This window comes from Zootermopsis nevadensis, unplaced genomic scaffold, assembly GCF_977971745.1.
Source record: "Zootermopsis nevadensis isolate Lab colony 2312 unplaced genomic scaffold, Znev_1.0 Znev_ptg000023l, whole genome shotgun sequence".
NCBI classification, from domain to species: domain Eukaryota; kingdom Metazoa; phylum Arthropoda; class Insecta; order Blattodea; family Termopsidae; genus Zootermopsis; species Zootermopsis nevadensis.
In genome coordinates, this window is record NW_028259155.1 from 5,278,633 (window position 1) to 5,291,535 (window position 12,903).

Genomic DNA, 12,903 nt, shown 5'->3' on the forward strand with positions numbered 1-12,903 from the left:
GCCGTGAGAATCTACAATCTCAGTAAGAAAGGGGGTTCCCACCAGACTTCACAGAACTGCAGGAAATCTCCCTACATCATTTGCAAAACAATCTTCCCCTTTCACATAGAGTAGAAGACACCGAAGGGGAGGGAAATTAAACCAGTTTTCAGCCAACGATATCCAAAGAGTCCCTTGCGTACTATTATTACCACGACTAACTACATTAATTCAAATATAAACGTTATTTATTAAAATAATTTACTCATTTAAAAAGAGAGATGTTTTCAATTCTACTACCGTTCGCTTTCAATTCAAAAAGTGTACTGACCTTTCTAACAAACATTTCATACAGATTTCGATTAAAATCGATAATTGTTTCAAGTGTTGTTATCAGTAAAGAGACATGAGGTCAAGATATCATTAATCCTCGATTCTTTTACGTAACGACGAAATAGAATAAAATCCATTATACAGTCAATTATTACAGTAAGAAAAAAAATTTAAATTTCTTCATGTAATTAAATTTAAAGATTATAAAGCATGTTCCAAAATGTCTTCTAATTCAATCATTATTCTGTTTACAGTACAGTGAAAACTTTAGCAGACTAAGAAGATTTCTGTCTTCTGGGTTGTTGCGCCGTGTAGTCTGGTAGACGTTTACCAACGTTTCGGAGGTCATACTGCCTCCGTCATCAGGGCGCCCTGATGACGGAGGCAGTATGACCTCAGAAACGTTGGTAAACATCGACCAGACTACACGGCGCAACAACCCAGAAGACATAAATCTTCAATTTTAAAGAGCTGTATCTGGGAAACTATTGGACCGATATTGACGTGACTTACATATGACCTTGACCTATACGTGGCTTCATGTTGACATGAAAATAGTCAACCAGGTATTTACGGTTTGGCAGAATTAAACGTGAAAAAATATGACCTTGAGAAATTTAATGACCTGTATTTGGGAAACTACTTGGAGGATATTGACGTGACTTCCATATAACCTTGACCTATATGTAACCTCATTTTCACATGAGTATGATCAACCAGGTATATACGGTTTGGTAGAAATAAGCGTGAAAAATATGACCTCGAAAATTTTAAAGACGTGTACCTGGCAAAGTATTGGGCATACTTTGTCGTGACTTCCATATGATTTTGACTTATACGTGACCTATAACACACATAAGTATTCTAAGTCAGATACCAGCAGTTCGGCAAATATAACCATGAGAAGAAATTAACCAAATATGACCTCAAAAAAATTAGAGGATCTATCCAACAAACCCTCCGTGATTTGGCAGTGACCTCGATATGACAGTGACCTGTCCTTGACAACTAACAACCTAACCTATCCCAATCTAGCCTAACCCAACCAAACCTAACCTAACCCAACCTAAAATAACCTAGCAGACTAACCTATTTTTCTCTTTGTTTCTTCTGGTAACTTTCTTGGGCTTTCAACTATTCTGTTTCAATTACTGAGGCTATGCAGAGCGTAACTGCTATCATGACATAAAAAATTCCACAAAATGCATTTCACGCATATCACACGCCATTACCGCACTAATACGTGACCTTGAGATTGTTAAATATGGAGGTAGCGAGGTTTTATTACGCATTATGAGTTCGTCATGTCTGTCCAGTCAATTTAAGGCTTGAATCACTGGACGGATTTGGATGAAATTTGGTGTGTGGGTTGTACTTTTCTGAACGTCATCAAAATCGTACCTTTGAATATCCTAATAGTAGTGATAACAAAATGGCAGATAAATAAAATGGCTGTGATCAGGTTTCCAAAGTGGGAGCTATCAAACTTAAATTCACGTTTCAAAAAACTCATGAGGAAATTATGTGTATTGCGATACGCAGTACAATTTTCGAACTTGTTGGTTTAACACAAAGCAATAAATTGTTACGATGAGTATAAGTAAAATGTACACGTCTCAGGAAGGCTGCTGTGCGATCTTATACATAAAGGGAATCACAATTTAAAATACGTAAAAAAGAGAGAATATGTTCTAAGACCAGCCGTTTTTCTAAAGCCGTGTAACCCTACGACAGGAAGGACTCATAAGAAATTAATCCAGAATGCAATGACTTAAATTAAAATGTTAATATTCTTAGAGCAGGGAATCTGTATTAGGCTAATGCAACTAAAAAGACGATAAAACAAGGTCGAGATATTTCTTTCTGCTTAAAAACACGTCTCCATCATTATTATATTATTATATTCAAACACGTATGTAAAAACTAATGAATTGTATCCCAGAAATAATAAATATAATGCCCGGCCAGGTTCGACGCTTTAAAGAACACTGTTATAAAATGACGATACAACAAGTCTTCGGGAGATGTCAGTTCAGTCAGGACACAGACATCCTAACTGAGGTCTCACGTCAGATCATCCAAAAAAAGTTTTAAAATAGGCCACGATCACTTCCTCCTCGATCCTTTCAAATTCACCGAATGCAATCACCCCCTCTCGACATCAATAACAGATGCAGTTGATAAAGTGTCTTAAATAACATACTTTCCATCCACGCGCCCTTGAAAAATATTAAACACGGCATCTACAAATGATTCACGCTCTGGAAAATAAATTTTAAAAAAATTCTAAAACGTATAAAAATGTAATTAAATGTTAATTTGTAATATTTGTGTCAAAAGCTTACAGACAATGTTCCTATTAATTACAATGAATAAATATGCATTTTCATGTGGGGTTTTGGGTTTCTTGTAGAATTTAAAAACAAACGTCAAAATTAATAAAATACGTTTAAACTGAATCATTTCCAGTAATATCCCAAACAGAATTCCGTATGGGGTAAGATACTCTAAAAACCGAGCAAATACTAAGGCCTATCTGTACAAAAATTCTCACATTCCTGCTGAGATAATTCGTTATTTATTACCATCAAGCTGGTTTCGCGCGTCCGCCATGTCATTATTTACTTGTCTTAAATGCTTTAACCTAAAGTGTATGGGTATATTTCGTCCGAATTGTGTTAAAAAGTTGATTTAAGCCTGAAGTGGGAGAATTACCGATAAAAACCAACTTTAAAATAGATTAATAGAACAGTAACATTCGTGTAGATGTACTGGAAACAAACAACAACACAGAAACACAGTCGATGTAGGTCAAGCGAGATTCGATTCTAAAATGCAAAGATAAGACGTAGAGCATGGATTGTGTGTTTCTGTACAGTACCTAACCACACTCGATGTTACCACGTAATTAATATCGCTAACCCCTACATGTTCCCCCACCCTCTCATTCTTCCCCTTTTCCAAAGTTCCCTGTCAGCATTTTTCTCCCCACTTCTTTCCACCTTCTGACGTAACAAGTCTGTCGCGTTCGCTAAGGAAAGTGTCTCGGAGCGTTTTGAGCCGAGATGACACGTGTCTCACTCTGCCCAGTTGCACCAAACTAAACTGTTATAACTCCACAGCGCAGTTTTCCCAACAGTCGCTCAGCTAGCAAAGAAATTTCCCGCCTCTTTTATAAAACCCAGAGAATTATTACCGTGTTCACGTAACTCCATCTATGAACCATGTCCTCAGTCTGATTTATCCAGCCCACATCATAAATCACAATATTTCCTTAACAACCGTTATTATCCTCCCATATAAGTGTCGAAATTGGTCTATTGTAAAGACAAAGCAGTTAACTGTGATGTACAAATAAAATAATTAGTATCTTAAATGGTTTAAAACAAAACTGGTTTAGATTCAGTTCGGAAAGTAATGTCAAATTCCACAGGTTCATAATATGAAGAAATTAGGAACAGATTACGCTTAAACATCTTTATAAAATATAAACGTAACACGGCCGGGGCGTGATGCTAATCACTCACCCCATCTAGTGACGAGTTTAAGAATGAGTAGGAGCTATACATCTCTCCCCCCAAACGCCTACATGGCGTATAGTGGGACAGCTTTGCTTTTTTACTGTTTTCTGTAAGGAGATGTGTTTTAATTAAGAATGTTTTTAACGACAAAGATTAACTTCGTAAAATAATTTACAAACTTAGTGTTAAGAATTAAGATACTACGTAATACATTTTCAGAGAGATGCCTTTAATTTTTATTAGATAGTATTTCAGCGATAATTACGAATGCTGCACTATTATAACACAGGGTTAAATCTAAATATCATCACGTGATTATGGGTCCCTAATGCTGTATTCTGTCAAATATTTTGTCTCACAGAATGCCTCAGTGGGAGCAAGATGAATTCTGTATTTAAGAACAATTAATTGCAATTCTTAATTTCGAAAAATTTTAGCGTATCTTTCGTTGATTTGTCTTTCAAAAATTAGATCATGACACAGATGACAAAACAGGTTTATTCGAAGGTTACTAAGTGCGTAGTCTGGCGTAACTAAGGAACTGGGTTACTAACACAGGATTTCCCGAACAGTCAACAGGCATTCTTGTAATCCGTAGTTTTACAGAACATGATGATTCATCACCACCACAAACAACAGACAATTAATGAATCATACTTGCGAGTTTTTATATTAACATATATTTGCTATTATACAAATATATTTTATTCGTATCCCAGAATTCGAATACACATCTAAATTATTTTAATTTTAATAAACTTACATCGTGTACAATTTAGTTGCTTGGGAAGATAAAATGGCTGTCCGGACGAAGAAGTTACATGTAAGAGCAGAATTTTTATTTCGAATCACAATATAATTTTCAAAAAAATTATTCTTGAAACGCTAACATCGTGATTTTTAACTGAATTTAATGTACAGAGCTCTAAGGCACTGTTCAGTTGAAACGGCTTGTCATTTGTGATTGAGTTTCGTATCTCACGGTCTCCTGGAAAATGTTTATTAAAAATGTAATAGAATACTTTACTAGTTCTGATTGTCATCTCGGAGAAGGAATGCCATATGAAGAATAATGCACAATACAAACTATAGATCAATGTATAGACCTATTAATAAAGACTATCGATTTTATCTGTAATACATAATACACCTTAAGATTAGTATACTTAATTAAAGCTACAAGTAAGATATTTAGTGATTCGGGTAAAATTTTACCGATCACGATTGGGTCGTGGGTTCGAATACCACTCGGAGAAAGGATTTTTTTTTTTTTTTTTTTTGCATTTTCCAAAGTATGTGGAATATCTGTGATGGTCTGAGCCTCAATTCAAGGAATCCTGATTCCTTAATGATTCACAAAACATCCGAGAATATTTGGGGATAGACAAAAATGAATAAAGAACATCAGTGGAAAAAATCCCTTGCAAGGCAAGTCATTTGAAACGAGGAGAAATGAAAGGAAAACACTATTATGATAGATCTCAAAGAAGAGGGTTGAACAGCTAGACGTGGTCTTAAAACACTGTGGTAAAAAGTCTGTATTTTCATTAATTTTTTAGGGAGTATGTCTTTCAACAGTGTTAAACAGATCGATGTAATGGTGAAGTGTGGAGTTTTCTTTGCGGTACGGACTGTACTTTTAAATATTATTTACGCAGGCTTCGGTTTCAAATGGTTAAATATTTACTCATCTCAAGGTTCTTATCAAGAACGGTGTTATTACGCATAAAGAAAGAATTTGGAATTACAGAAAAATTAAAGTGTAAAATGAATTGTCCTAATGTTACTATAAAATACAAAGGACATAAATCCTTTCTTTACTAATCGTGTCCTAAGTATCTAATCCGTGTAATTAAAAAGCGTCGTTAAATAGGACAAGATCACTGTAGGAAACTTAATTTATTCATTGTTTATTAAACTACCCTGTTAGTAGCTCAGAATTCACATCGTCGAATTTTAGGATTAATAAATAATTCTTACGGAGGAAGTGGTCGTGGCCAAATTTAAGGCGTCTACATTTGTCTGAACAGCCGATGTGCGGGTCGAGATTTAAACCTGCGACTTCCTACGTACGAAGACGATGCTAAGCACTCGGCCAGGATGTAATGTACCATCCTGTTATGTATGTAAAGGAACAGTTGCACTCTGAAATTCTCTGGTTAGCCTGAGGAAACTCGTGTTAACTCTTTCGGGATTCGACTCTAGTACGCATCTATGAGAGTTGACACGACGATAGGATACCTTGGTTATCCCATTTAGAAATCGATTTTCTTGTAACCTGCTCGTACTCCGCTAGTAATTTTACTGCTGTGTAGTTGATAACAGAAACCACTTACGAATAGTCAGGAAACATGGATTTTGTATGAAGCAAGAAGGGACCACAGACGCTGAAGTATTGATTTTTCATACAACCAGAGAACGAATCGCACGTCGCCTCACGTATCGATTACTTCCATGTAATTCGAAATACTACCACGGGTAGCGCTGGCTGTGCAGAAAAGTCTCGTAACTAGCGCAGCGATCGAAATAAAACGTAAACAGACAAAGGATCGAAAATGACAAACGAACAGAACCATCTCACAGAATGCACGTCTATAAACTAATGCAGAGAGAATCCAGTCACGCCAGCGACAATTTACTTCATAAGTAAAACATTCTTTGAAATGATAATATTATCCTGACTCTCGTCCTCAGGATGTCCAGATGAATTCTTGATTATTTCTTTTTCCTTCTATTTTATATCGATTGTCATTTTTTCCACATTCGACACTGCACTGCAAACATTATCATAAAACTATAAATCAACCAGCCGAGGCATACAGCTCGCTTGTCTTGTTATATTAATATCACTCAAGCTCACAGATAATGTTATGATTTGGGTTATGTTTTAAATGGGTCATTCTGTACCAGCAACAGAAAAAATTCAATATTCATGAATAAAACAAAGATACGATGCTTATCGTCGTAGAAAAATCTGTTCTGGTTCATACATGCAATATCACAAGATACTTTTATCAAATTAACAAGTTAATAAATGTCGTGTATTATTTAATAAGTTAAAAAATGCCCGTATCCACTACCACCTAAATTTATTAGAATTATAATTACGCGCCTAATAATACCTTTTCAAAATCCCACCAATATTTTCGGTCACAAGCAGATTCACTTATGTATTCCATACACGAAAAAGATAGACAATACTAGGTACGAATTTAAAACTGAAGTAAAATACAGCAACAAAACATTTTAACTAACACATTCATGAATATTAAAATCTGTTTTATTAATTTCAATATCACGATTTTGAACAGGTAGTTGTCGTAGAATAGTGAAAATAATTTACAGATTTTTGTTAATAATGTTGTTGTTTAAAGTAGCTTCGTGACAAAAATTATATTTCAGTCCTTCACAGAACTTCAGTGCCAACATTAAAATTTTTTAAAAATGTTCATTATAATTTGCAGTAACAACCAAAAATTCGATTATAACATTTCAGTAAGTTCCTACAGCAAGTAAGAAAAAATAGTATGGAAATAATGTAGGAATAAACATAATAAAATATGGGAAACACTAAAATAAAAAATTCAAAAACGTAACAATTTTCGGATCAATCATGGAAACGTATTATTTCGTAATAGCAGAAGACTAAATTATCTTCGTTATCTGTTCACTCAATGACGATAAAACGATGTGGATACGAAAGTTTACGCAACAAATCAAACAACTGTTAAAATTTTATTATTATTCTGTAAAAATAGTTTCAATATTGACATATGTAGTGAATTACTTTTCGATATGGTTCTCAAAACACACAGCACCAAGGAAATACCTAACAGCGTCTACAGCGAGACTCAGCTTCAGTTGAAAGTGGAAATCATTAATCAAATGACGGAACAGCCTATTCTGTTACATCGGTCCATTACGATCCATTTAAAAATATGCGACCACACCTTTACGTGTCCTTAACCTCAATTTCTAGTTTGAAATGATGACTGACATACGCGTTTAGATAAATCGATTGTTCGATAATAAAAGACCACATTAGTGCAGTAACCTAACCTCAATGTATATTCCACATACAAATGCATGTACCCATAAGTAAATAATACGTATTTCAAACAGGCCCAGGATAGATAAATGCATAAAAACATTATTAAAACGTTATATTATATAAAAACTACATTTTTCAGCATGTCGTGTTCATGAGGTGTGTTTGTGGATACGATAAACTTCAAATACCACTATTAAAATAGATACATAATAGAATTTCATGTGTCTACATTTTCAGTGTAAATGGTAAAGACTTAAATGCTTATATATAGTAACGTTTTAATAAACAATAGCAAAATTATAAAGCTGACCGTAAAAATAATGGTAAAAATATGAAAAAGACCGGCTTATATACTACTGAATGTAGAGTTTGAGATGTGTCAACTGAAATAATACTACTCGATTAGTCGATTGTGAGATACCAAAGTCGATAAGTGTCTTGTTTGCAGACGCCCACAAAGGCTTCTATGACGAACACAAAGGAAACTAAGTTACAAACCTTAAGAACAGGAATGTAGGTGCCATCCAAAGTTTATTTACGTAACTGTAGGTAAATACTGATGGAATAGCCGGAAGTAGGTTGTGAGAATTTAAAGTAATGATCGGGGGTTTACCACGGGGAAATGTGTTTAAGCGGCTTTCTGTTGAAAATTATTTGTACGACAACACCATTTTGTAGAGGAGGAATTTTGAAGATGAAATGGAGTATAGTAAGTCCTGCTCTGTGAGACATTAATAGTTTCTAATTTCCTTCAATACCTTAATCGGTATATTACTGGGATACTGGGAACAACCCGTTCTTCAAGTGCCTGAGCACTGCGGGTCCCAACTTTTCGTTAACTAACTAACTGGATGGCTTACAGAACCCGAAGGTTCATCACCGAACTAACCAAAGCCCTCCACCGGACCCTGTCCTGGGCCAACAAAATCCAGTCTCCTTCAACTCCTATTTCCCATAGATCCCGCCTGACATTATCCTCCCATCTACGTCTAGGTCTCCCCAGAGGTGTCTTCCCTTCAGGTTTCCCAACCAATACCCGGTGCACACCTCTTGCCCCATCCATGCGCGCTACATGCACAGCCCATCTCATTCTTCTCGACTTAATTACCCTGACAATATTGGGGGAGGAGTACAGATTTTTAAGCTGATCATTATGCAGTTTTCCCCATGCCCCATCATCTTCCCTCTTAGGCCCAAATATCCTCCTCAACACCCGATTCTCAAACACCTGTAATCTGTGTTCCTCCCTCAGAGTGGGAGACCATGTTTCGCACCCATACAAAACAACAGGCAAGATTATTGTTTTGCATACTTTAATTTTCTGGTTCTTAGAAATCAGATGGGAAGACAAAATATTCTGAACCGAGAAGTAGCAAGCATTTCCAGAATTTAATCTCCTCCTAACTTCCTCATGAGCGTCATTTTCATTTGTTGTTGTTCCCGAGCAACTCCGTTCTTAAACGTTGCACCAGATAGCGTCTTTCGTAAGTCAGACATTTGACGTTTTAAAAACACAGGAATTACACAAAATAAAAGATCAATAAAACGTAATTTACTCACTGCTTGATAAGGAACCAAGCTAATAAATAAAAATTCAGTGATTTACAAAAGGTGTTCAATATGACGAGTAAATGTCCAGCGGTTGGGAAATATTAGCTTACATTCCTATCTTGTGCAAGTTCATTTTGCAGGCTACTGCAGACATCTTCAATTCCATATCAAAAATCGAGGTACATATCACCTCGTATTACAAGTATTTTATTCTTTCTGCTACCTGAGTAAACTCCCGGCATCCGGAATCATGATAAACCATTACGATTACCTCCAACATACAAGTACAATAACGACCAAGAAATTTCCAACGGAAAACCTCTCAGCATGTGCTACGTAAAATCAAAGCGATTATATTTTAAAATAAAGACTTCTCCCAGCTCAATATTTAGTCAATTTTGATTTTTTATTTCAGTATTATTATACAACATATCCTCAAAATTATGAGTCATTCTGTACAATAATAAATATTTGTAGGGAAAATTACATTTTACATCAAGATAATCCCAAAATATCTCAAGATACGTACAAATGAGTGACGCATAGCAATTTTGCGTAATCTAATAGATCAATACTCACTTGTTCATAATGAAGCTCATTAGTAGTTATGAATTCACACGTGTACAGCGTAGCAGTTTAAATTTAATATTTATGATTATTAATTCTAAATATGTTTACTTCGGTGTTTCAATTTTTTATATAATTAAGTGATATTTCTGGTTCTCGCGGTTGCATGTAAGTCTTCTGTGTTATTGCACAGTGTAGCCTGGTAGTCGTATCGGTTAGTTGGTTAAAAGAGAATTTCAAATATATACATACGTAATACATATACGAAATCATTTTCAAATATTTTAGCCACAATTTTTACTTCTTAGGAGATAGAGGAATGGAATATTGAAGGCTCAAAATGCATGAAAATAAAGTGTAAATGTTCTCGGAAGATTTTCGTGATAAACTTACCCTTGTGACAGATATGTGAATTTCCAAATCGTACTTTAAACTGAACACATGAAACTTGTATAATTTCAATAATATTTATATACAAAGACGTTTAGAATCGTATTTTTGTTATTACTTCCATTAAAATATTTACTTTAAACTCTCATGTACAGAACTGAACCGACCAGCTGACGGACGAATATAACGACTCTGATTGGTGAAAATGGTTTGTGGTTAAACAAGATGGTTCAAATTATGTTCTATCCTTCTATTGTGATGGTATAATTCAATCAATTTATTTAATAATAATTATTATTGTGGAATCAAGGAAATTATAATATTTAGAATATTTCATTTTATCCATATTTTGTGGTATTTAATTTTGTAAGTTTTTTATGTTTTTTTATTTAGTATTAATAAATTGAATTAGTAAATTACTTAGGCATATTATTTAGCCCATTTACTTGTGAAATATTATTCAATAAATGAATTGAATTATTATCGTATGATTAAAAACGTAATACTTAGAATTAATAGCAGAAAATACATATTATAAATCTATGGATCTCAGAACGTAATGTATTACTTTCAGCTTTGTATAAGTTCTGCTAGAATTTCATCTGTACCAGGCGATTTATATTTTTCAACTTTTCAACAGAAATCTCAACCTCAGAAGAATTAGGCCGAGATACTGACTCTGCAGTATGTATTTCAGTCAGCCTAATATCATTAAAAATCATTTTCATTCAACAGATGACAAAAGTAACTTTTCCACTTACCCTGGCATCGGCGAACTATGTGTGAGTGTCTGGGTTATCCTAATCAGACTTTGACAATAATCACTACTGTCAAATGATCGATATTCAAAAATATTAACTGTTTCTAGTTCGGTGTTCATTTCTCTCTCTAATCGTAGCACAAAAATACCCCGAGAATTTCCCATCAGGTCTTCACTGAAGATCTTTACTGACAAATAAAATGAAATGAAATTGACGAAAAATAATGACGCTCAGAAAAAATTGTTAATTTTGAAAGCGGCATTTTATATAAAAAATATGACTTAAAATAATTGTTCGAATGGCAGCATAATAATTAGTACGCGTAAACACGGTTGACTTCGATCGATCGATCGATCTGAGGTACATACGACCTTCGATCACTCGTACACTAGTTTCGATACTACATCCAGCGCAAGGAATCCTTCTAAATTTGTACCTGATTCATTGATTTATCATTGTAAATTGAAGCAAGCCAGAGGACCCAATGAGTTATTATTGAATAATAAATTAAAATTTACCTTAAACATACACGAACAATTACAGACAAGAGCCTTTAAAACCACGATCAACAAAGTCCATGTACTGACTAAATTATCAACAATGGAACATCTATTACACTGAAAGCCTGCTGTTCAGTAAATAAACTGGAAACGCACAACATAAAACAACTAATTCATAAATGACTTCCTTTATAATAACACGTGTTCGAGTGTAGAGTCCACATTTTGTCTTATTATAATTCCAGTTCAGGGGAATCCATGTACTTCAACATGTCCGGAGCATCCCCCCCACCCCTCTTTACTGCTTACAGTCTACTGGCTCCGAGTGCCTCGTAAAGGTAATATAAAATGCAAAGAAACCCATTGAGTTCTCAGGCTATTTTGAAAGCACTGAACATCACTAAAAGAAGGAAGACAAAAATTATGGCTATATCTATGCAAATATGAGGTATAGAACATTAAACGTACAGGCGTATAACACAATGATATGAGGGGATTTGCCTGCTGGCTTTGCAGAATTCTCTCCTCAAATCGCTATGGAGCCTTGCCAGACATCTGTGCGTGTCACATGTTGACCCCCGTCCATCTTTCAACCCGCCTGCTAAACGACCCGTTGCTTCTAAAGTGGTTTCCATTGTCAAAACAAAATGTTGGTCATCATGTTCATTAATGACAGAAACTCGCCTGTAAAATAACCTGAAGCTTCGTCAAAGAATGCACGTGAAATCTCTGTGTTCAAGCATGTATTACACCTTTCCACCATAATACTACTCTAACCTATCTACGCCCTCTACCTCGCCACTATATTTGAGTCACATTATTTATTAGGCATACAAAGGAATCCAACATAAACAACGTCCTCTTCCGTAATAAAAAAGTAATAGTCGTAATTGTTAGATATATAAGCTTCGTTATTGTCGTTAAAATGCCTATCAATTTAGGATTAACGTTTGCCAATGAAGCTACATCTTGTTAATGTGCTTATACCTGGTTATATCTTCCAATAATTCTAGTGTTTTCATTCTGTTATTGCTTACATACCTGACATAAATCACATTACATCTTCATGTGCAGCGCGAAACTTCCGACATATGACCGGAAACGAATACGTTACAGGGTGACCAACTAATGAAACACAACTGAACCAGAACGTCCGTAGGTCTTTTACACGTGTGACCTTAGGAGGGAGGGAATTTTACAATCAACCATTCCCCTCGCAAACGTCATTGAAAATTTATGAAGTTGGTATT

The 12,903-nt window shown here is 35.0% G+C and overlaps 1 protein-coding gene across 5 annotated transcripts in view; it reads right to left on the reverse strand.

Annotated features, from left to right (window-relative positions):
- Window positions 1–12,771, reverse strand: part of onecut (homeobox protein onecut) — a 203,927-nt gene extending 191,156 nt beyond the window's left edge. For all 5 annotated transcript variants that reach the window (XM_022066777.2, XM_022066776.2, XM_022066779.2 and 2 more), the window contains exon 1: window positions 12,695–12,771. The gene's annotated coding sequence lies outside the window, so the exon portion shown is untranslated. The remainder of the gene's footprint in view (window positions 1–12,694) is intronic.
- Between the last annotated feature and the right edge of the window lie 132 nt (window positions 12,772–12,903).